This window comes from Oryctolagus cuniculus, chromosome 10 (assembly GCF_964237555.1).
Source record: "Oryctolagus cuniculus chromosome 10, mOryCun1.1, whole genome shotgun sequence".
NCBI classification, from domain to species: domain Eukaryota; kingdom Metazoa; phylum Chordata; class Mammalia; order Lagomorpha; family Leporidae; genus Oryctolagus; species Oryctolagus cuniculus.
In genome coordinates this window covers 99,483,257-99,505,340 of record NC_091441.1, presented here as the reverse complement: position 1 = coordinate 99,505,340, position 22,084 = coordinate 99,483,257, and the positions used below count along the sequence as shown (strand labels likewise).

Below are 22,084 nucleotides of genomic sequence, written 5' to 3'. Positions count from 1 at the left end.
AGTCCCTACACCCACGTGGGAGACCCAGAAGAAGCTCCTGGCTCCTGGCATTGGATTGGCGCAGCTCTGGCTATTGTGGCCAACTGGGGAGTGAACCAGTGGATGGAAGATTCTCTCCCTCTGCTCTGTGTATCTCTGACTTTCGAATAAATAAATAAATCTAAAAAAAAAATCTGTGCTTCCTCAAATACATTCTTTAGTAAAGATCCTTTGGAAAATGGCTGTCTCAATTGTGCTAAGTGGGAGAGAAGGGGTATTCAAGGACAGACTTTTCAGGTTAGAGCTTCGAAGTACTAGAGGAAATCAAAATGAGGAACACAAGTGTCCCCTCCTTCCCACCTGAAACATTTTCTGCACCTGATTATGCTTCAACAAGAAGCCACAGGAATGCCTGCACTGTGACTAAGTACAGGTGAGCAATAACTGAATCAGCTAAGTCTCACCCAGCACATTTATACGTCAATCTAAATATGGTCAAAGCTAGAAGTGTAGGCCGGCGCCGCGGCTCAACAGGCTAATCCTCCGCCTGTGGCACCGGCACCCGGGGTTCTAGTCCCGGTCGGGGCGCCGGGTACTAGTCCCATTTGCTCCTCTTCCAGTCCAGCTCTCTGCTGTGGCCCAGGAGGGCAGTGGAGGATGCCCAAATAATTGGGCCCTGCACCCGCATGGGGGACCAGGAGAAGCACCTGGCTCCTGGCTGTGGATCAGCGAGGTGTGCAGCAGCCATTGGAGGGTGAACCAACGGTAAAGGAAGACCTTTCTCCCTGTTTCTCTCTCTCACTGTCCACTCTGCCTGCCAAAAAAAAAAAAAAAAAAAAAAGAAAGCTAGATGTGTAGAAATATGGCAGCAATGGTGCTAAAAGAAACACAAGGAGGCCAAACTGGTGTTGTTTCACAGTGGATAAAGTTGCTGCTTGTCAAGCCATCCTCTAGGGCACTGGTCCATGTCCTGGCTGCTCCACTTCCAATCCAGCTCCCTCCTTACTGATGGCCTAGGAGAAGTAGCAGAGGAGTGCTTGGGCCCCTGCACCTACATGGCAGACCAGGAGGGAGCTCCTGGCTTCAACCTGGCCCAGTGCTGGCTGTTGAGGCCATTTGGAGAATGTCAGCGAATGGAAGATCTCTATCTTTCCCTCTTTCTGTAGTTCTTTCAAGTACATAAAGCTAAAAAAACACACACACAGTATCACAGCACTTAAAATGAGGTGTCTAAAATATGGAATGGGAGCTTCTTGGATTTATTTCCTACCACCAATCTCACTGAAGACAAAAGCCAAAGAGAGAAGTTTCTGACCACTGAAAGAAGTAAGGGGATGTTCCCAGGCTCACTGTCACAGCCTAGGTTTCTGGCCTAACCAATCAAATCTGATTCTTTTTCTTCATTTCAGTCCTACTGTAGTGCAACTAAATTAGAGGCTGAGCACAATGAGGGCAAACTGACATGACTGAGGCAGAGGTGACTGGGAGACGAGAACGTGCCTACCGTCTGAGGATTTCTATTTCACCATAACATCTTTCGAATAAAATCTGGTATTTCAAAACAGAAACAAAACAAGAAGTCTTGTTACTCATCCTAATTTCAACTACCTGTATTCATTCTGGGTTGGAAAGAAGAAGCAAAATCAATCTACAAACTTTTTTTTGATAATTGAAAAAGAAAAATTTCTAACATTTTATGAAGTCAACTATCACTGTTAACAAAAAAAAACCTACTTACCTAAATTTTTAAAAAATTACGTATCAATAACCATCATGAACACAGACACAAAAATTCTTTAAAAAAATTTTTAGGGGCCGGCACCATGGCGCAATAGATTAATCTTCCGCCTGTGGCGCTGGCATCCCATATGGGCGCCGGTTCAAGTCCTGGCTGCCCCACTTCCAATCCAGCTTTCTGCTATGGCCTGGGATAATAGTAGAAGATGGCCCAATTCCTTGGGCCCCTGGCTTCGGATCAGTGCAGCTCTGGCCGTCGCGGCCATTTGAGGGGTAAACCAACAGAAGGAAGACCTCTGTCTCTCCCTCTGTCTGTAACTTTCCAATAAGTAAATCTTTAAAAATTTTTCTTTTAGCGGGGGCCAGTTCAAGTCCTGCTCGCTGCACTTCTGATCTAACTCCCTGCTGCTGATGGCCTGGGAACGCAGAAGATGGCCCAAGTGCTTGGCCCTCTGCACCCATGTCAGGGATTCAGACAAGGCTCCCGGTTCTGGCTTCAGCCTGACTCGGCCCTGGCCACTGCAGTCATTTGGGGTAATGAACCAGTGGATCAAAGATATCTTTCTCTCTTCCCTCTATCTTTAACTGACTCTCAAATAAACAAATAAATCTTTAAAAAATGTTTTTAGGACAACAAATGCAATGATACACAATATATGGTAATGAAGTGGGTAATGAAAGACTGAGACATCAGAAGGATCAATAAAATGCTATTCAGGCCGGCGCCGCGGCTCACTAGGCTAATCCTCCGCCTAGCGGCGCCGGCACACCGGGTTCTAGTCCCGGTCGGGGTGCCGGATTCTGTCCCGGTTGCCCCTCTTCCAGGCCAGCCCTCTGCTGTGGCCAGGGAGTGCAGTGGAGGATGGCCCAGGTGCTTGGGCCCTGCACCCCATGGGAGACCAGGAAAAGCACCTGGCTCCTGGCTCCTGCCATCGGATAAGCGCGGTGCGCCGGCTGCAGGGCGCCAGCCGCGGCGGCCATTGGAGGGTGTACCAATGGCAAAGGAAGACCTTTCTCTCTGTCTCTCTCACTGTCCATTCTGCCTGTCAAAAAAAAAAAAATGCTATTCATCATACTAACAGAAACAAGGAGAAAAAACATAAGATATGGTCAAAAACACAAGAAAATCAAAATTGAATGTCTATTTGCATTTAAAACTTCCAACAGGGGTAGGCATTTAGCCTAGAGAGTAAAAGATTCATGTCCCACATCTGAGCACCTGAGTTCAATACTTGGCTCTGCTTCCTGATAATATCCTGGGAGGCAGCATTGATGGTCCAAATAATTGTGGGTTCCTGCCCCTCACGAGTGAGACCTGGATCAAGTTTAGGCGGTTGCGGGCATGTGGGGAGTGAACCAGCACCTCTCTATCTATATAGCTCTCTGACTCTCAAATTTTCAAAAACTCTCTCAACAATCTAATATAAACAGAAACTTCCCCATGTGATAAAAGGCATTTATGAAAAATCTGCATTTATGAAAAATCTTTATCATATTCAATGTGGAATTCTTAATGTTTCTCTCAGAAATAAGGCAAAGATGTCCATTCTCACAACTTTCTTGAACACTATCTGCCAGCACAATAACAAAAAAGAGGAAGGTGCTGGCGTTTGTAGTACAGCAAGTAAAACCACTGCCTGCAATGACGGCATTCATATAGGTGCTGGTTTGAGTCCTGGCTGCTCCACTTCCTATCCAGCTCCCTCCTAATGACCCGCAAAAAGCAGAGGAAGATACCCAAAGAGCAGCCCGGGCTCCTGCCACCCATGTGGGAAACCCAGAAAAAACTCCTGGCTTGGGCCTGGCCTAGCCTCACATGTTGTAGCTATCTGGAGAATAAACCAGTGGATAGAAGATCTGTTTCTACGACTCTCTCTGTAACTGACTTTCAAATTAAAAAAAATCTTTTAAAAAATGAAATAAAAAGCATAAATACAAGAAAGGAAAAAATAAATTTTTTCTATGTAAAAATAACATGACTGTATAAAAATCCTTAGTAATCTACAAAACAATTTCTAACACTCATTAAGTTCATAGGATTCAAGGTCAATATAAAAAATCAGTTACATGTTCATATGCTGGCAGAAAACAACTGGAAAACAAGATTTAAAAAACAATTCATAGGACTGGTATCATAGAAGATGGCAGAGCAGGAAGTTTTCTGCTGGCAGAAATGACTACAATCAGTCATGCATCACTTAAGGACAGGCATCCATTCTGAGAAATGCATGGCTAGGCAATTTCATCAGTACTCAAACTCACATTGTTCATGTACTCAAAATGAATGGTTATGATATCACTAGGTTAAAGAATCCAAGGACCACCACTGTCATCGACCAAAACATTGTTACACAGGGCAAGACTCCATTTTAGAACTCCGTGGTCTTGCTGAAAACATGCAGATAGAAAGGAAAGCTTGATAAAGATTCTGGTAAATTTTGGCAAACTTAAGTCTTTAAGTAGCTACCCAAACCCCCACTCCCATCCCCTGCTCCATGGCATGAGGCAGTGGGCATGGCTGCCTGCAGTCCTGAAGGAGCGAGCATAGGCAATAAGGCTCTTGACCTCCAAATACAAGGGCTGTGAAATCTAATGGATGATATAGCTGTTTTTGATCACTGAGCAGCAGGAAAAGGAGGCTCATGAACACTGTTTCAAAACCAACAGGCTGAAACAGCTTCCAGGGAATTTAAGATGATAACTGTACTTGTTTTTATTTTTTCCTTTTTAGGGAGCCAGCCATTCAAGGAAATCTTTAATATATCACTGGCTGGCCGGCGCCGCGGCTCACTAGGCTAATCCTCCGCCTTGCGGCGCCGGCACACCGGGTTCTAGTCCCGGTCGGGGTGCCGGATTCTGTCCCGGTTGCCCCTCTTCCAGGCCAGCTCTCTGCTGAGGCCAGGGAGTGCAGTAGAGGACGGTCCAAGTGCTTGGGCCCTGCACCCCATGGGAGACCAGGAAAAGCACCTGGTTCCTGGCTCCTGCCATCGGATCAGTGCGGTGCGCCAGCCGCAGCGCGCTGGCCACGGCGGCCATTGGAGGGTGAACCAACGGCAAAGGAAGACCTTTCTCTCTGTCTCTCTCACTGTCCACTCTGTCAAAAAAAAAAAAAAAAAATATATATATATATATATATCTCTCACTGGCTAACCACAGAGACACTGGAACATAAGCCACACACAATAAGGAACACATATACGCAAAACTGGTTTGGAAAAGCCACAAGGGAGGCTCTAGCATTCAATGAAAAAAAAAAATCACCAATCCCTAAGGAGCAGAATTAAGTTACCACTATGTAATACTCACATGTGCAGTTCTTAAACTACAAAGCAGGGGCCGGCGCTCTGGCACAGCGGGTTAACGTCCTGGCCTGAAGTACAGGCATCCCATGTGGGCGCCGGTTCGTGTCCTGGCTGCTCCACCTCAAATCCAGCTCTCTGCTATGGCCTGGGAAAGCAGTGGAAGATGACCCAAGTCCTTGGGCCCCTGCACCCGGGTGGGAGACCTAGAAGAAGCTCCTGGCTCCGGATCGGCGCAGCTCCAGCTGTTGCGGCCAATTGGGGAGTGAACCATTGGACGGAAGACCTTTCTCTCTCTGCCTCTCCTCTCTCTGTGTAACTCTGACTTTCAAATAAATAAATAACTCTTTAAAAAAAAAATTACAAAGCAGTGGACAGCACTGTGGCTGCAGCAGTGAAGTCCCTACTTATAACACTGGCATCCCATATCAGAGTGCTAACTGGAGTTTTAGCTATTCCACTTTTATTTTAATTTATTTGCAGAGAGAGAGAGAGAGAAAGAGAGAGTGTTAGAGAGTTCTCCCTTCCGTTGGTTCAAATGGCCACTACGGCCAGTACTGTGCCGATCCAAAGCCAGGAGCCAGGTGCTTCTTCCTGGTCTCCCTTGCGGGTGCAGGGCCCAAGCATTTGGGCCATTCTCCACTGCCTTCCCAGGCCACAGTAGAGCTGGACTGGAAGAGGAGCCACCAGGACTAGAACCTGGCACCCATACAGGATGCCAGCGCCGCAGGCGGAGGATTAACCTAGTGAGCCACGGCTCCGACCCCGGCTATTCCACTTCTGAACCAGCTTCTTGCCAACACACCTGGGAAAGAAGCAAATGATGGGGCCAGCGCCGCGGCTCACTAGGCTAATCCTCCGTCTAGCGGCGCCGGCACACCGGGTTCTAGTCCCGGTTGGGGCGCCGGATTCTGTCCCGGTTGCCCCTCTTCCAGGCCAGCTCTCTGCTGTGGCCAGGGAGTGCAGTGGAGGATGGCCCAGGTGCTTGGGCCCTGCACCCCATGGGAGACCAGGAAAAGCACTTGGCTCCTGGCTCCTGGCTCCTGCCATCGGATCGGCGCGGCGCGGTGCGCTGGCCGCAGCGCACCAGCCGCGGCGGCCATTGGAGGGTGAACCAACGGCAAAGCAAGACCTTTCTCTCTGTCTCTCTCTCACTGTCCACTCTGCCTGTCAAAAAAATTAAAAAAAAAAAAAAGATTCATTAAGAAGCAAATGATGGCCCAAGCAACTGGATCCCTGCCACCTGCATGGGAGATCCAGATAGAATTCCTGGCTCCTGGCTTTGGCCTGGACCAGCCCCAGCCATCGCAGCAATTGGGGAGTGAACCAGTGGATGCAGGAGCTGTCTCTCTTTAACTCTGCCTCTAAAATAAATTTAAAAATCATTTTAAAAAAATCAATGAGAGCATGAACACAAGAGCTTTAAATCAGCAAAGGGTTCAACAGCAGATCTGAACAGGCAGAAGAAAGGATCTACAAACCTAAAGGTAAGACAACCAGATTATTCCATCTGAGAGGCAAAAAGAATGAACATGAAAAAAATCTGAAGACCATGTGAAACAATATCAAACATGCTAACATACACAAATACAGTATAGAAATTTCAGGAAAAGAGAGAAAAAGAGGCAGAAAAATATTTTGAGAAAGGGTGCCAGAAAGCCAACCTAGAAGTTAAGATGCTCATCTCCCACACCAAAGTGCTGGCGTTAATTTCCTGGCTCTGGCTCCTAATTCCAGATTCCTAAAATACAGACCCTGGGAAGCAGCAGATGATGGCTCAAGTAATTGGGTCCCTGCACCAACATGAGACTTAGGTTGCACTGCTGGAAACTGACTCTAGTCCCAGCCTGATCCCAGCGGTTGCAGGTATTTGAGGAGAGCCAGTAAATGGAAGCACACATGCACACACTCTCTCTCAAAAAAATAAAGGCCAAAAACGTTCCAAATCTGAGGAAAAGACATGAATATACATACCCACAAACCCCAAGAATCCCACAGCCCCAAGCAGGATAAATTTAGAGACCCACAGGAGACACACTATAAAATAAAAACACATTATAAAATTGTTGAGACTCAAAGACAAAGAATTTCTTTACAGATTTATTTAATTTACTTGAAAGGCCGTGGGGCGGGGCAGACTGACAGATATTCTATCTGCTGGTTCACTCCCCAAATGGCAACTATTAGCTGGGACTAGGCCAGGCCAAAACCAGGAGCCTGGAACTCCAACCAGGTCTCCCATGTCAGTGGCAGGGGCTCAAGTACTTGAGCCATCTTCCACTGCTTTCCAAGGCAAATCTATAGGGAGCTGGTTCAGAAGCAAAGCAGCTAGGACGCAAACTGGACGCAAATGCTGGTCCAAGAAACAAATAATATTTAAAATGACGAATCAAGTGATTCCTCACATACATGAGGGGCAGGAATTGTGACACAGTGGGTTAACAGATGTTTGTTATGCTGGAATCCCGTAAGTATCCCTTATTGGAGTGCTGGTTTAAGTACCAGCTGCTCCACTTTCAATTCACCTTACTGTTAATGTGCCCGGGAAGGCAGTGAAGATGACTCAAGTACCTGGGCCCCTGCCACCCATGGAGGAGACCAGGATGGAGTTCCTGCATCCTGAAATCAGCCTGGCAGGAGCTGAGAATTTCACCCAAGGTTTCCTATGTGGGTGGCAGAGATCTAAATACTTGAACCATCACCTGCTGCCTCACAGGGTATGCATTAGCAAGAAGTTGGAATCAGAAGCAGAGCCAGAACCCAAACCTAGGTATTCTGATATGGGATGTGGGACATCTTAACTGCTAGGCCCAACGGCAACCCCAAATTTTAGTAAATTTCTTTTTTTTTAAAGATTTATTTATTTTTTCGAAAGTCAGAATTACACAGAGAGAGTAGAGGGAAAGAGAATCTTCTATCCACTGGTTCATTCCCCAGATGGCTGCAATGGCCGGAGCTGTGCCAATCCGAAGCCAGGAGCTTCTTCCAGGTCTCCCATGTGGGTGCAGGGGCCCAAGGACTTGGGCCATCTACTCCTGCTTTCCCAGGCTATAGCAGAGAGCTGGATCGGAAGTAGAGCAACCGGGTCTCGAACCGGCGCCTATACGGGATGTTGGCACCCCAGGTGGTGGCTTTACCCACTACGCCACAGCACCGGCCCCTAAGAAATTTCAAAGACTAAAATTATAAAGAAGTTTGCCAATAACAATAGAATGTAACAAAGTCAATAGAAAAATTGAGAAATTCACAAATAAGTGAAAATTTTAAGACAATAAAGGTAAGTAAATCACAAGGGACATTCTAGCCACAGCAATTAAGCAAGAAATCATATGGGAAAGGACGACTATCATCTGTTTGCAGATGACATAATCTTTCATAAAAATCCAGGAAGATCCCAAATGTATACTCCCCCTATACACACACACACACACACACACACAATATTGTTAGAACTAATGAATCAGAAAATCTGCAAGTGGAGGGCCAGCATTGTGGTGCAGCAGGTTAAGCTAACGTCTCCCCATACGGACTCTGGTTCGACTCCCGGCAGCTCCACTTCCAATCCAGCTTCCTGCTAATGTAGGAAAGCAGTGGAGGATGGCTCAAGAATTTGGCCCCTGTACCCATGTGAGAGACCTGGACGGGGCTACTGGCTTCAGCCTGACCCAGTCCCAGTGCTGCAGCCATCTGAGCCAGCAATGGAAGGTCTGTCTCTCTCTCTCTGTCACTGTCTAACTCTACCTTTCAAATAAATGAAATGAAATGAAATGAAATGAAATGAAATGGAATGGAGAAAGAAAGAAAGAAAGAAAGAAAGAAAGAAAGAAAGAAAGAAAGAGAGAGAGAGAGAGAGAGAGAGAGAGAGAGAGAGAGAAAACCTGCAGGATACAAAAGCAACACAAAAATAAAATGCATTTCTATACATTAACAATGAACCATCCATCAAGGCAATTAAGAAAGCAATTCTATTTACCATAGTATAAAAGAATAAAATACTGGAGCCGGCGCTGTGGCGTAGCTGGTAAAGCCACCATCTACAGTGCCAGCATTCCACATGGGTGCCAGTTCAAGTCCCGGCTGCTCCACTTTCAATCCAGCTCTCTGCTATGGCCTGGGAAAGCAGAAGATGGACCAAGTCCTTGGGCCCCTGCCCCCGCATGGGAGACCTGTAAGAAACTCCTGGTTCCTGGCTCCTGATCAGTACAGCTCTGGCCATGGCAACCAACTGTGGAGTGAACCAGCAGATGGAAGACCTCTCTCTATCTCCTTCTCTCTCTGTGTAACTCTGACTTTCAAATAGATAAATCAATCTTTAAAAAAAAAAAGAGAATAAAATACTTAGGAATGAACTTAACCAAAGAGGTAAAAGATTACCTTCTAAAAACCAAAAACACTGCTGAAAGAAATTAAAGATCTAAATAAATAGGAAAAAATCACATGTTGACACAAAGGAAAATTCCCCATATTAAGATAATACTACTTGGGACCAGTGCTGTGGCGCAGTGGGTTAACGCCCTAGCCTGAAGTGCAGGCATCCCATATGGGTGCCAGTTCTAGTCCAGCTGCTCCTCTTCTCATCCAGCTCTCTGCTATGGCCTGGGAAAGCAGCAGAGGATGGCCCAAGTCCTGGGGCCCCTGCACCCACGTGGGAGACCTGGAAGAAGCTCCTGGCTCCTGGCTTCAGATCGGCGCAGCTCCAGCCGCTGTAGCCAATTGAGGAGTGAACCAGCGGATGGAAGACCTCTCTCTCTCTCTGCCTCTCCTCTCTGTGTAACTCTGACTTTCAAATAAATAAAAAAAAAAAAAAAAGATAATACTACCCAAGCAGATCTACATATTGAATGCAATCTCCATCAACATTCTAACAGTATTTTGGCTGGCGCCACGGTTCACTAGGCTAATCCTCCGCCTGCGGCGCCGGCACCCTGGGTTCTAGTCCCGGTTGGGGCGCCAGATTCTGTCCTGGTTGCTCCTCTTCCAGTCCAGCTCTCTGCTGTGGCCTGGGAAGGCAGTGGAGGATGGCCCAAGTGCTTGAGCCCTGCACCCACATGGGAGACTGGGAGGAAGCACCTGGATCCTGGATTTGGATCAGCGCAGCACGCCGGCCGTGGTGGCCATCTGGGGGGTGAACCAACAGAAGGAAGATCTTTCTCTCTGTCTCTCTCACTGTCTAACTCTGCTTGTCAAAAAAAAAAAAAAAAAAAAAAATCTAACAGTATGTCTTGTGAAAATAGAAAAATCTATCCAGAAATTCATGTGGAACTGCAAGGGACCCTGAAATAACCAAAATATTCTTGAAGATGATGGACTAAATCAGAGTAATGCTATTTCCTAATTTCAAAACTAAGTACAAAGCTACAGTAACCAAAACAGTACAGTACTGGCATAAAAAAAAGACCAATGGAATATAGTGGAGAGCCCAGAGGAAAACTCACATATATGGTTAGTTAATCTTAAACAAAAATGTCAACTCATTCAACGGAGAAACAGCAGTCTTGGGGTCAGTATTGCAGTGTAACAGGTTAAAGCCCTGGCCTGCAGCACCAGCATCCCATATGGGCGCCAGTTCATGTCCTGGCTGCTTCACTTCCAATCCAGCTCCCTGCTAATGCAACTGGGAAAGCAGCAGAAGATGGCCCAAGTCCTTGGGACCCTGCACCCATGTGGAAAACCAAGAAGAAGCGCCTGGCTCCTGGTTTTGGATCAGCTCAGCTCTTGTCATTGTGGCCATCTGGGGAGTGAACCAGCAGGTGGAAGACCACTCTATCTCTACCTCTCTGTAACTCTTTCAAATAAATCTTTTTAAAAAAGAAATGGCGGGGCTAGTGCTGTGGCGCAGCAGGTTAACACCCTGGCCTGAAGCGCTGGCATCCCATGTGGGAGCTGTTTCAAGTCTTGGTTGTTCCACTTCCGATCCAGCTCTCTGCTATGGCCTGGGAAAGCAGTGCAAGGTGGCCCAAGTCCTTGGACCCCTGCACCCACGTGGGAGACCTGGAAGAAGCTCCTGGTTCCTGGCTCCGGATTGGCGCAACTCCAGCCATTGTAGCCAATTCGGGAGTAAACCATCAGATGGGAGACCTCCCGCTCTCTCTCTCCCCCTCTCTCTGCCTCTCTTCTGTGTAACTCTTACAAATAAATAAATAAATCTAAAAAAAAAAAAAAAAAAAGATATGGCAGTATTTTTTGTTGTTGTTGTTTCCCTAAGGAACCTTTTATTTAATAAGTACAAATCTCTTATTACAACTTTAGGAATACACCCACCCTCCCACCCAACCTCCTCCTCCTTCTCCCATTCTCAGTCCCATTCTCCATTAATATTCATTTTCAATTAACTTTATACATAGAAGACCAACTCTATACTAAGTATACGTGCGCCCCCCCCCCCCACACACAAACTCATTGAGGACAGAAGTCCTGCATGGAAAGTAAGTGCACAGTGACTCCTGTTGTTAATTTAACAATTAATAACTTTATGTATGGCGTCAGTGATCACCTGAGGCTCTTGACATGAGCTGCCAAAGCTATGGAAGCCTTTTGAATCCACAATCTCCATCAGTATTTAGACAACGCCATAAGTAAAGTGGAAGTTATCTCCTCCCTTCAGGGAAAAGTACATCCTTCTTTCCACTGGGGTCTCTCTCACAGAGATCCTTCATATAGGACTTTTAATTTTGCCAGAATGTTTCAGCTTTTCCACGCCTGAAATGCTCTTATGGACTTTTCAGCCAGAGCAGAATGCCTTACAGGCTGATTCTGAGGTCTGAGTGCTATTTAAAGCTATTGTCATTCTGTGAGCCTGCTGTGTGGACTGGTTCCCATGTTAGAACATTCCCTCCTTTTTAATTCTATCTATTACTATTATCAGACACTTGATTTTATTTATATGATCCCTTTAACATGTAATCATATCTGTATGATCACTTTATCACTTAAAATGATCACTTTAAAACTTAAGATGGTATTTTTACCACCCAGCTTAATGAGATTTGGGGTGTTTGTTTGTTTGTTTGCTTTTGACAGGCGGAGTAGACAGAGAGAGAGACAGAGAGAAGAAATGTCTTCCTTTTTCCATTGGTTCACCCCACAATGGCCGCTGCGGCCGCACACCGCACTGATCCGAAGCCAGGAGCCTCTCCTGGTCTCCCATGTGGGTGCAGGGCCCACGGACTTGAGCCATCCTCCACTGCATTCCTGGGCCACAGCAGAGAGCTGGCCTGGAAGAGGGGCAACCGGGACAGAATCCAGCGCCCCAACCAGGACTAGAACCCGGGGTGCCAGCACTGCAGGCAGAGGATTAGCCTATTGAGCCGTGGCACTGGCCATACTCATATCTATTTTTTTTTTTTTTTTTTTGACAGGCAGAGTGGACAGAGAGAGAGAGAGAAAGAGAGACAGAGAGAAAGGTCTTCCTTTGCCGTTGGTTCACCCTCCAATGGCCGCTGCGGCTGGCGCGCTGCGGCCAGCGCACCACGCTGATCCGATGGCAGGAGCCAGGTGCTTCTCCTGGTCTCCCATGGGGTGCAGGGCCTAAGCACTTGGGCCATCCTCCACTGCACTCCCTGGCCACAGCAGAGAGCTGGACTGGAAGAGGGGCAACCGGGACAGAATCCAGTGCCCCGACGGGGACTAGAACCCAGTGTGCCGGCGCCGCAAGGCAGAGGATTAGCCTGGTGAGCTACAGTGCCGGCCCACATCTATTTTCAATTGACTTTATACACATACGATTATCTCTATGTTAAATAAAGAGTTTAACAAATAGTACGGAGGAAAAAAAAATGTTCTTCCACAGTCAAAACAAAGGCTGTTCAAGACACTGTTTCTCAAAGTGTCAATTTCACTTCTACAGAATTCCTTTTAGGTCTAAGCTCTATTAGTTATCACAGATCAGGGAGAACTTATTTCCAGATTCATCCATTTTGTTGCAAATGACTAGATTCCTTTTTTTTTAACCACTGTGCAGTATTCCACCTAGTACATATCCCATAATTTTTTTTTCTTTCAAAGATTTATTTATTTATTTGAGAGTCAGAATTACACAGAGAGAAAAGGAGAAGCAGAGAGATGTCTTCCATCCACTGGGTCACTCCCCAGTTGGCCACAGTGGCTGGAGCTGTGCTGATCAGAAGCCAGGAGCTTCTTCTGGGTCTCCCATGTGGGAAAAGGGGCCCACAGACTTGGGCCATCTTCTACTGCTTTCCCAGGCCTTAGCAGAGAGCTGGATTGGAAGTGGAGCATCCAGGACTCGAATCAGCGCCCATATGAGATGACGGCACTGCAAACAGTGGCTTTACCCACTGTGCCACAGAACCGGGCCCCCCATAATTTCTTTATCCAGTCTTCAGTTGATGGGCATTTAAGTTGATTCCATGTCTTAGCTACTGTGAACTGAGCTGCAGAAATGGCAGTCTTTTTAACAAATGGTGCTAGGAAAACTAGATATCCACATAAAAAAGAATGAAATGGATCAAAAACCTCAATATAAGAGCTAAAACTTTTCACTTTAGAAGAAAGTGTATCAGGCCAGTGCTGTGCATAGTGGGTAAAGCTGCCACCTGCAATGCCGGCATCCCATAGGAGTGCTGCTCCACTTCCAGTCCAGCTCCCTGCCTGGAAAAGCAGCAGAAGATGCCCCAAATGCTTGGGCCCCTGTACCCACATGGGAGACCCAAAGTTCCTTGCTCCAAGCTTTGGCCTGGCCCAGAGATGGCTGTGATGGCCATCTAGGGAGTGAACCAGCTGATGGAAGATCTGTGTCTCTGTAACTCTGGCCCCTGTGCAGATTTTAAATTTTTCAATTCTTAAAAAAAATTTTTTTTAAATTTATTTGAGTGGCAGGGAGAGAGAACAAGTGAGCACTCTCTCTCTCTCTCTGGTTTTTTATTTATTTATTTGAAAGTCAGAGTTATATAGAGAGAGGAGAGGCAGAGAGAGAGAGAGAGGTCTTCCATTCGCTGGTTCACTCCCCAAGTGGCCCCAATGGCCGGAGCTACACTGATCTGAAGCCAGGAACCAGGAGCTTCATCCAGGTCTCCCACGCGGGTGCAAGGAACCAAGGACTTGGGCCATTTTCCACTGCTGCCCCAGGCCACAGCAGAGAGCTGGATCAGAAGTGAAGCAGCCGGGGCCAGCGCCGCAGCTCACTAGGCTAATCCTCCGTCTAGCGGCGCCGGCACACCGGGTTCTAGTCCCGGTCGGGGTGCCGGATTCTGTCCCGGTTGCCCCTCTTCCAGGCCAGCTCTCTGCTGTGGCCAGGGAGTGCAGTGGAGGATGGCCCAGGTGCTTGGGCCCTGCACCCCATGGGAGACCAGGAAAAGCACCTGGCTCCTGGCTCCCGCCATCGGATCAGCGCGGTGCGCCGGCCGCAGCGCGCCAGCCGCGGCGGCCATTGGAGGGTGAACCAACGGCAAAGGAAGACCTTTCTCTCTGTCTCTCTCTCTCACTGTCCACTCTGCCTGTCAAAAAATTAAAAAAAAAAAAAAAAAAAAAAAAAGTGAAGCAGCCGGGACTCAAATCAGTGTCCACATGGGATGCCAACACTGCAGACAATGGCTTTATCTACTATACTACAGCACCAGCTCCCCACATCTCCCCCCCACTTTTTAGTCTATTAACAGATTGCCCTAATAATACAAGAACATGAAACTAATAATTCAAGGACAAAAAAAGTAACTGCTTCGCCACCCAGATCCTGATTTGCTGATATGTTTCAATGTCTCTTGATACAAAAACCACAAAAATGTTAATAGTTTCCATAAAAACTAAAAAACAGGCAAAGGACCTAAACAGATTGTGCTCCAAAGATTTACAAATGGCAACAACAAAAAAAAAGATGTACCCTATCATCAGTCATTAGGAAAATGCCAATCAAAGCCACAATGATAAAATACTTCATACTCTATTATGTAAAACAAAACAAAACTAGAAGATAAATGCTGACAAAGTGTGGAGAACTTGTAACACCTTAGAATGTAAAGAGATGTAGCAGCGGGGCCGGCGCCGCGGCTTACTTGGTTAATCCTCTGCCTGCGGTGCTGGCATCCCATATGGGCGCCGGTTCTAGTCCCAGCTGTTCCTCTTCCAGTCCAGCTCTCTGCTGAGGCCCGGGAAGGCAGTAGAGGATGGCCCAAGTGCTTGGGCGCCTGTACCCGCGTGGGAGACCAGGAAGAAGCTCCTGGCTCCTGGCTTCGGATCGGCGCAGTACCGGCCGTAGCAGCCATTTGGGGGGTGAACCAATGGAAGGAAGACCTTTCTCTCTCTCTCTCTCTCTCTCTCTCTCTCTCACTGTCTAACTCTATCTGTCAAATAATAATACTACTAATAATAAAAGATGTAGCAGCTATAGACGAGAATATAACAGTTTCTAAAAAACCTAAACACAAATTACCATATGATTCAACAGCTCTACTTTTAGGTCCATACCCAAACAACTGAAAGCAGGGATCCAAACAGGCATCTATACAACAATGTTCACAGAAACATTATTCACAATAGCTAAAAAGACAGATATAACCTAAGTCTGTCAACAAATAAAAGAATAAAAAAATTATCTATACAGAAACATTATTCAGCCTAAAAAGGAATGAAATTCTATACATGCTACATAAATGAACCCTGAAAACATTCTGCTAAATAAGCCAGACAAAATAGAACAAAAATTGTATAATTCCACTTACATAAAACATCTAGAACAGGCAAATTCATACAAACAGAAAGCATATTAGAGTGTACCAGGGGCTGGGGTAAAGGGAAAATAGAGCAGTATTGTATAATAGAGTTTCCATTTTGAATAATGAAAAAAGTCCTCCAGACAGACAGTGATACTGGATAAGGGGCACCAGCACACATAAGTGACAAGTTCCAGTGTTCCACAGCATAATGGGGTGATTATGATTCACACACAATGATGTATTATATTCCACATAGAGAACTGAAAGAGATGCTGGTAGTCTTCAAGCACAAAGAAAACAAAATGAAAAGGCAAGTTGCCTGATTTATCAGTTACGCTGTGTGCATATATATGTAAACATATGACGAAGCATGGTGCTATATCCCATAAAAATGTACAAGTATTTCATGTTAATCGAAAAACACAGTTAGTGATGCTGGTTATACAACAGTGTGAATGGACTCAATGACTCTTTAATGTATACTTTAAAAAGAGTTAAAATGTCAGGGTCAGCATTGTGACACAGCAAGCTAAGCCTTTACTTAATGCCCACATCCCATACCAGAGTGCTGATACAAGTTCCAGCTGCTCTGCTTCCAATTCAGCTCCCTGCTGATAGCCAGGGATGGCAGAGGAAGACGGCTCAAGTACTTGGGTCCCTATGACCCACATGACAGACTAGGATGCAGTTCCAGGCTCCTGGTTTCAGCCCCAGCCCTTGTGGCCCTGTGGGGAGTGAAGCAGCGGATGGAAGAGCTCTGTGTGTGTGTGTATGTCTGTCTGTCTGTCTGTCTATCTAGTCTGAAAGGCAGAGTTACAGAAAGATAGGCAGAGACATAGAGAGATCTTGCATCTGCTGGCTCACTCCCCAAGGGGCTACAGCAACTGATGCTGGGCCAGGCCAAAGCCTGGGGCTTAATTTCAGTTCTCCCACCTGAGTGCAGGGTCCCAAATACTTAGGCCATCTTCCACTGCCTTCCCAGGCACTGTAAAGGGGAACTGATTCAGAATAGCACCCATATGAGATGTCAGCATTGTAGGCAGCAGCTTAATCCACTGCACCATAATGTCGACCAATAAGTTTAAAAAAAAAAAAAAAGGTTAAGGGGCTGGCACTGTGGCATAATGGGTAAAATCTCTGCTTGCAGTGCTGGCATCCCATATGGGCCCCAGTTTGAGTTCTGGCTGCTACACTTTCAGTCCAGCTCTCTGCTGTGGCCTGGGGAGCAATACAAGATGGCCCGGGTCCTTGAGCCCCTTCACACACGTGGGAGACCTGGAGGAAGCTTTTGGCTTCAGATTGGCAAAGCTCCAACCATTGCAGCCAATTGGGGACTGAGACAGTGGATGTAGAACTTCTCTATGTGTCTAACTCTGACTTTCAGATAAATAAATAAATCTTAAAAAAAAAAAAAAAAGAAAGAAAGAAAAAGGCTGAGGGGCCGGCGCTGTGGCGTAGTGGGTAAAGCCGCCACCCGCAGTGGCGGCATCCCATATGGGTGCCAGTTCAAGTCCAAGCTGCTCCACTTCCGATCCAGCTCTCTGCTTAGGCCTGGGACAGCAGTGGAAGATAACCCAAGTCCTTGGGCCCCTGCACCCACAAGGGACACCCAGAAGAAGCTCCTGGATCCTGGCTTCAGATCGGCGCAGCTCTGGCCGTTGCAGCCGATTGGGGAGTGAACCAGCGAATGGAAGACCTTTTTCTCTGTCTCTCTCTCTCTCTCTGTCTCTCTCTCTCTCTCTGCCTCCCCTTTTCTCTCTGTAACTTTCAAGTAATAAATAAATCTTTTAAAAAAAGGTTGAAATTTTGAATTTTATCATGTATAGTTATCACAACAAAGCTCATTTCCAATGTTATCAAAAAAATCAAATACCTTGGGATAAATACAACAAAATATGTAGGGACTGGCAGGTAAAGAAAGCCACAGCCTGTGATACTGGCATTTCATACGGGCGCAGGTTCTTCAAGACCCAGCTACTCAACTTCCAATCAGCTCGCTGCTGATGGCCTGGGAAGGCAGTAGAAGGTAGTGTAAGTGCTTGAGCCCCTGAACCCATTTAAGAGACCCAGATGAAGCTCCTGGCTCCTGGCTTAGCTCTGCCTGTTGTAAACACTTGGGGAGTAAACCACTGAATGGAAGATCTCTCTGTCTCTCCCTTTCTCTCTGTAACTCTGCCTTTCAAATAAATAAAAAATAAATCTTAAAAAAAAAAAAAAAAAAGGCAGGGCCGGTGCCGTGCCGCAGATCAATCCTCTGCCTGCAGAGCTGGCATCCCATATGGGTGCCGGTTCTAGTCCCGGCTGCTCCTCTTCCAATCTAGCTCTCTGATTTGGCTTGGGAAAGCAGCACCCACATGGGAGACCAGGAAGAAGCTCCTGGCTTCTGATCGGTGCAGCTATGGCTGTTGCAGCCATCTGGGGAGTGAACCAACAGAAGGAAGACCTTTGTCTCTGTCTCTTCCTCTGTCTGTAACTCTACCTCTCTCTCTCTCTTTTTTTTTTTTTTTTGACAGGCAGAGTGGACAGTGAGAGAGAGAGAGACAGAGAGAAAGGTCTTCCTTTGCCGTTGGTTCACCCTCCAATGGCCGCCGCGGCCGGCGCGCTGCGGCCGGCGCACCGCGCTGATCCGATGGCAGGAGCCAGGAGCCAGGAGCTTCTCCTGATCTCCCATGGGGTGCAGGGCCCAAGCACCTGGGCCATCCTCCACTGCACTCCCTGGCCACAGCAGAGGGCTGGCCTGGAAGAGTGGCAACCGGGACAGAATCCGGCGCCCTGACCGGGACTAGAACCCGGTGTGCCAGCGCCGCTAGGCAGAGGATTAGCCTAGTGAGCCACGGCGCCGGCCAACTCTACCTCTCTTAAAAAAAAGTTGGCGGCGTCGGGGAGTGGGGTGGGGGTGGATCTCATTACTTGAAAACAAAGCATGGAGAAACCAAAAATCTAAATAGAGAGATACAACATTTGTATAGAAGACTCAACATTGTTAAGATGTCATTTCTGGGGCCAGCGCTATGGTGAAGCCGGTGGAACCACTGCCTGCAGGGCCAGCATCCCATATGAATGCTGATTCAGGTCCCAGTTGCTCCACTTCCAGTCCAGCTCTCTGCTATGGCCTGGAAAGGCAGTAGAGGATGGCCCAAGTCTTTGGGCCCCACACACACACCCAGATGGGAGACTAGGAGGAAGCTCCTGGTTACTGGCTTTGGATCAGCTTAGCTCGGGCTGTTAACAGCCATCTGGGGAGTGAACCAGCGGATGGAAGACCTTTCTGTCTATGTCTCTACCTCTGTCTGTAACTCTTTCAAATCAATCAATCAATCTTTAAAAAAATGTCATTTCTGCCCTAATCAATCTGCAGTTTCAATGAAATCCCAAACATAATGCCAGAGGGCATTTTTATACAAATCAACAAAACTAATTTTAAATTTTATATGGAAATACAAGGAACCCGGAATGGTTGCGTTACTCTTGATAAAGAGAAATAAAATTGGATTTACACTACTTTACTTGAACACTTGCTATAAAGGTACAATAGTGAGGTACTGGCATATAAACAGGAAGGACAGAGATTCCAGAAATAGGTCCATACCTATACAGTCAGCTCTTTCTTGACAAAAGCACCAAAGCAAACCAAAATTGGTGGTTGTAAATTTTTTAACATCTTTCCTCCCAAAGATAGAGTCCTGCTCTTTCCTTTGGATATGGTTGAACTTAGTGAGTCACTTTTTTTTTTTTTTTTTTTTTTTGGACAGGCAGAGTGGATAGTGAGAGAGAGAGACAGAGAGAAAGGTCTTCCTTTGCCATTGGTACACCCTCCAATGGCCGCTGCGGCCGGTGCGCTGTGGCCGGCGCACCACGCTGATCCGAAGGCAGGAGCCAGGTGCTTCTCCTGGTCTCCCATGGGGTGCAGGGCCTAAGCACTTGGGCCATCCTCCACTGCACTCCCTGGCCACAGCAGAGAGCTGGACTGGAAGAGGGGCAACCGGGACAGAATCCGGCGCCCCGACCGGGACTAGAACCCGGTGTGCTGGCGCCGCAAGGCAGAGGATTAGCCTGTTGAGCTGCGGTGCCGGCTGTGAGTCACTTTCAACAAAAAGAATATGGCAGAATGGACAGGGTGGGACTTAGATGTAAGGAGCATCATGGCTTCTTCCATTCTTCACTCTAGAGTAGATAACCAACCGTATGCCACAATCACACTCTGAGGGCCCTGTGCAGAGGCCTCTGTATTGAACTGAAGCCTTCTGTCACAGCTGTGTGAGTTAAATCACCTTGGAAACAGATCCTTTAGCCCCAGGCAAGCCTTCACAGGACTACAAAAAACATCTTCAATCTAACTTCTTCAGAGACTGACTCAGAACCACTGGGGAAGCCACTCCTGAATTCCTAACCCTCAGAAATTAAGGTAATAAATGTTTGCTATTTTAAGCTACATTTTGGAGTAATTTGTTACACAGCAACAGATAATAAATACAAAAGTTTTTCAACAAATGTTGCTGATACCACAATCACCAGATAATTATGTGGGAGGAAAAATAAGCCATAACCCCAATCTCACACAATACACAAAAAGTAATTCAATGTGGGTCAGACATCTATAAGCAAAAGCTAAAACTGTAAAACTTCTAAGTATGGGCCAGCACTGTGGCACAGTAGATTAAGCCTTGGCCTGTGGCACTGGCATCCCATATGGGCGCCAATTCAATTTCCAGCTGCTCCACTTTTCGATCCAGCTCCCTGCTAATGGCCTGGGAAAGTAGTGGAAGACGGCCCAAGCACTTGGGCCCCTGCACCTACACGGGCGGCATGAAAGAAGCTCCTCGCTCCTCCTGGCTCTTGGCTCCAGACTGGTCCAGCTCCAGCTACTGCAACCACCTGGGAAGTGAACCAGTGGACGGAAGACCTGTCTCTGTCCTTCTCTCTGTAACTATACCTCTCAAATTAATAAAATAAAAATCTAAAATAAATAAATAAAATCTTTTTTTTTTTTTTTTTGACAGGCAGAGTGGACAGTGAGAGAGACAGAGGAAAAAGGTCTTCCTTTACCGTTGGTTCACCCTCCAATGGCCGCCACGGCCAGCGCGCTGCGGCCGGGCACCGCGCTGATGGGAAGGAAGAAGCCAGGTGCTTCTCCTGGTCTCCCATGTGGGTGAAGGGCTCAAGCACTTGGGCCATCCTCCACTGCACTCCCTGGCCACAGCAGAGAGCTGGACTGGAAGAGGGGCAACTGGGACAGAATCCGGCGCCCCAACCGGGACTAGAACCCGGTGTGCCGGCGTCGCAGGTGGAGGATTAGCCTACTGAGCAGCGGTGCCGACCGGCCCAATAAAATCTTTTTTTTTTTTTTTTTTTTTTTTTTTTGACAGGCAGATTGGACAGTGAGAGAGGGAGACAGGTCTTCCTTTTTATTGTTGGTTCACACTCCAATGGCCGCTGTGGCCTGTGCACTGCGCTGATCTGAAGCCAGAAGCCAGGTGCTTCTGGACTCCCAAGAGGGTGCAGGGCCCAAGGACTTGGGCATCCTCCACTGCACTCCCGGGCCACAGCAGAGAGCTGGCCTGGAAGAGGGGCAACCGGGACAGAATCTGGCGCCCTGACCGGGACTGGAACCCGGTGTGCCGGCACCACAGGTGGAGGATTAGCCTATTGAGCCGCGGCGCTGGCTGGCCCAATAAAATCTTAAAAACAGTTACAGCATTTTTCTTTTTTAAGATTTATTTATTTGAAAGTTAGAGTTACATAGAGAGAGGAGAGGGAGGGAGGGAGGAGGGGAGGGGAGGGGAGGGGAGGGGAGGGGAGGGGAGGGAGGGAGGGAGGGAGGGAGGGAGAGAGGTCTTCCATCCACTGGTTCACTCCCCAGTTGGCCACAACGACCAGAGCTGAGCCAATCTGAAGCCAGGAGCCTCCTCCAGGTCTCCCACGCTGGTGCAGGGGCCCAAGGACTTAGGCCATCTTCCACTGCTCTCCCAGGCCAGAGCAGAGAACTGGTTTGGAAGTGGAGCAGCTGAGACTTGAACAGGTGCTCATATGGGATGCCAGCACTGCAGGTGGTGGCCTTACCCACTACGCCTCAGCGCCGGCCCCTAGTTACAGCTTCTTATTAAACTACACAAATGAGAGCAGGCATTTGGCCTAGTAGTTGGGACACTTGCATCCCACACTAGACTGTCTAGGTCTGATTCCCAGCTCTGGCTCCTGACTCCAGCTTCCTGCTAACTACTGAAGACCCTGGGAGGCACCAGTGATGGCTCAAGTGATTGTGTTCCACGAAATCAGCCTCAGCCTCAGGGAGGGATTTCCATTTGATGGTTCATTCCCCAGTTGGCCACAATGGCTGGAGCAGAGCTGATCTAAAGCCAGGAGCCTGGAGCTTCCTCCAGGTCTTCCCAGGCAGGTGCAGGG

The 22,084-nt window shown here is 47.4% G+C and overlaps 1 protein-coding gene across 5 annotated transcripts in view; it reads right to left on the bottom strand.

Moving 5' to 3' along the window:
* The window catches only part of IP6K1 (inositol hexakisphosphate kinase 1), a 73,630-nt gene that overhangs the window by 35,596 nt on the left and 15,950 nt on the right, over positions 1-22,084 (bottom strand). Inside the window, exon 1 of one of the 5 annotated variants that reach the window (XM_051852440.2) lies at positions 15,689-17,899. The exons of the other annotated variants lie outside the window; for them this stretch is intronic. The gene's annotated coding sequence lies outside the window, so the exon portion shown is untranslated. Of the gene's footprint in view, positions 1-15,688; positions 17,900-22,084 lie in introns of those variants that run through there. 5 annotated transcript variants of the gene reach the window in all.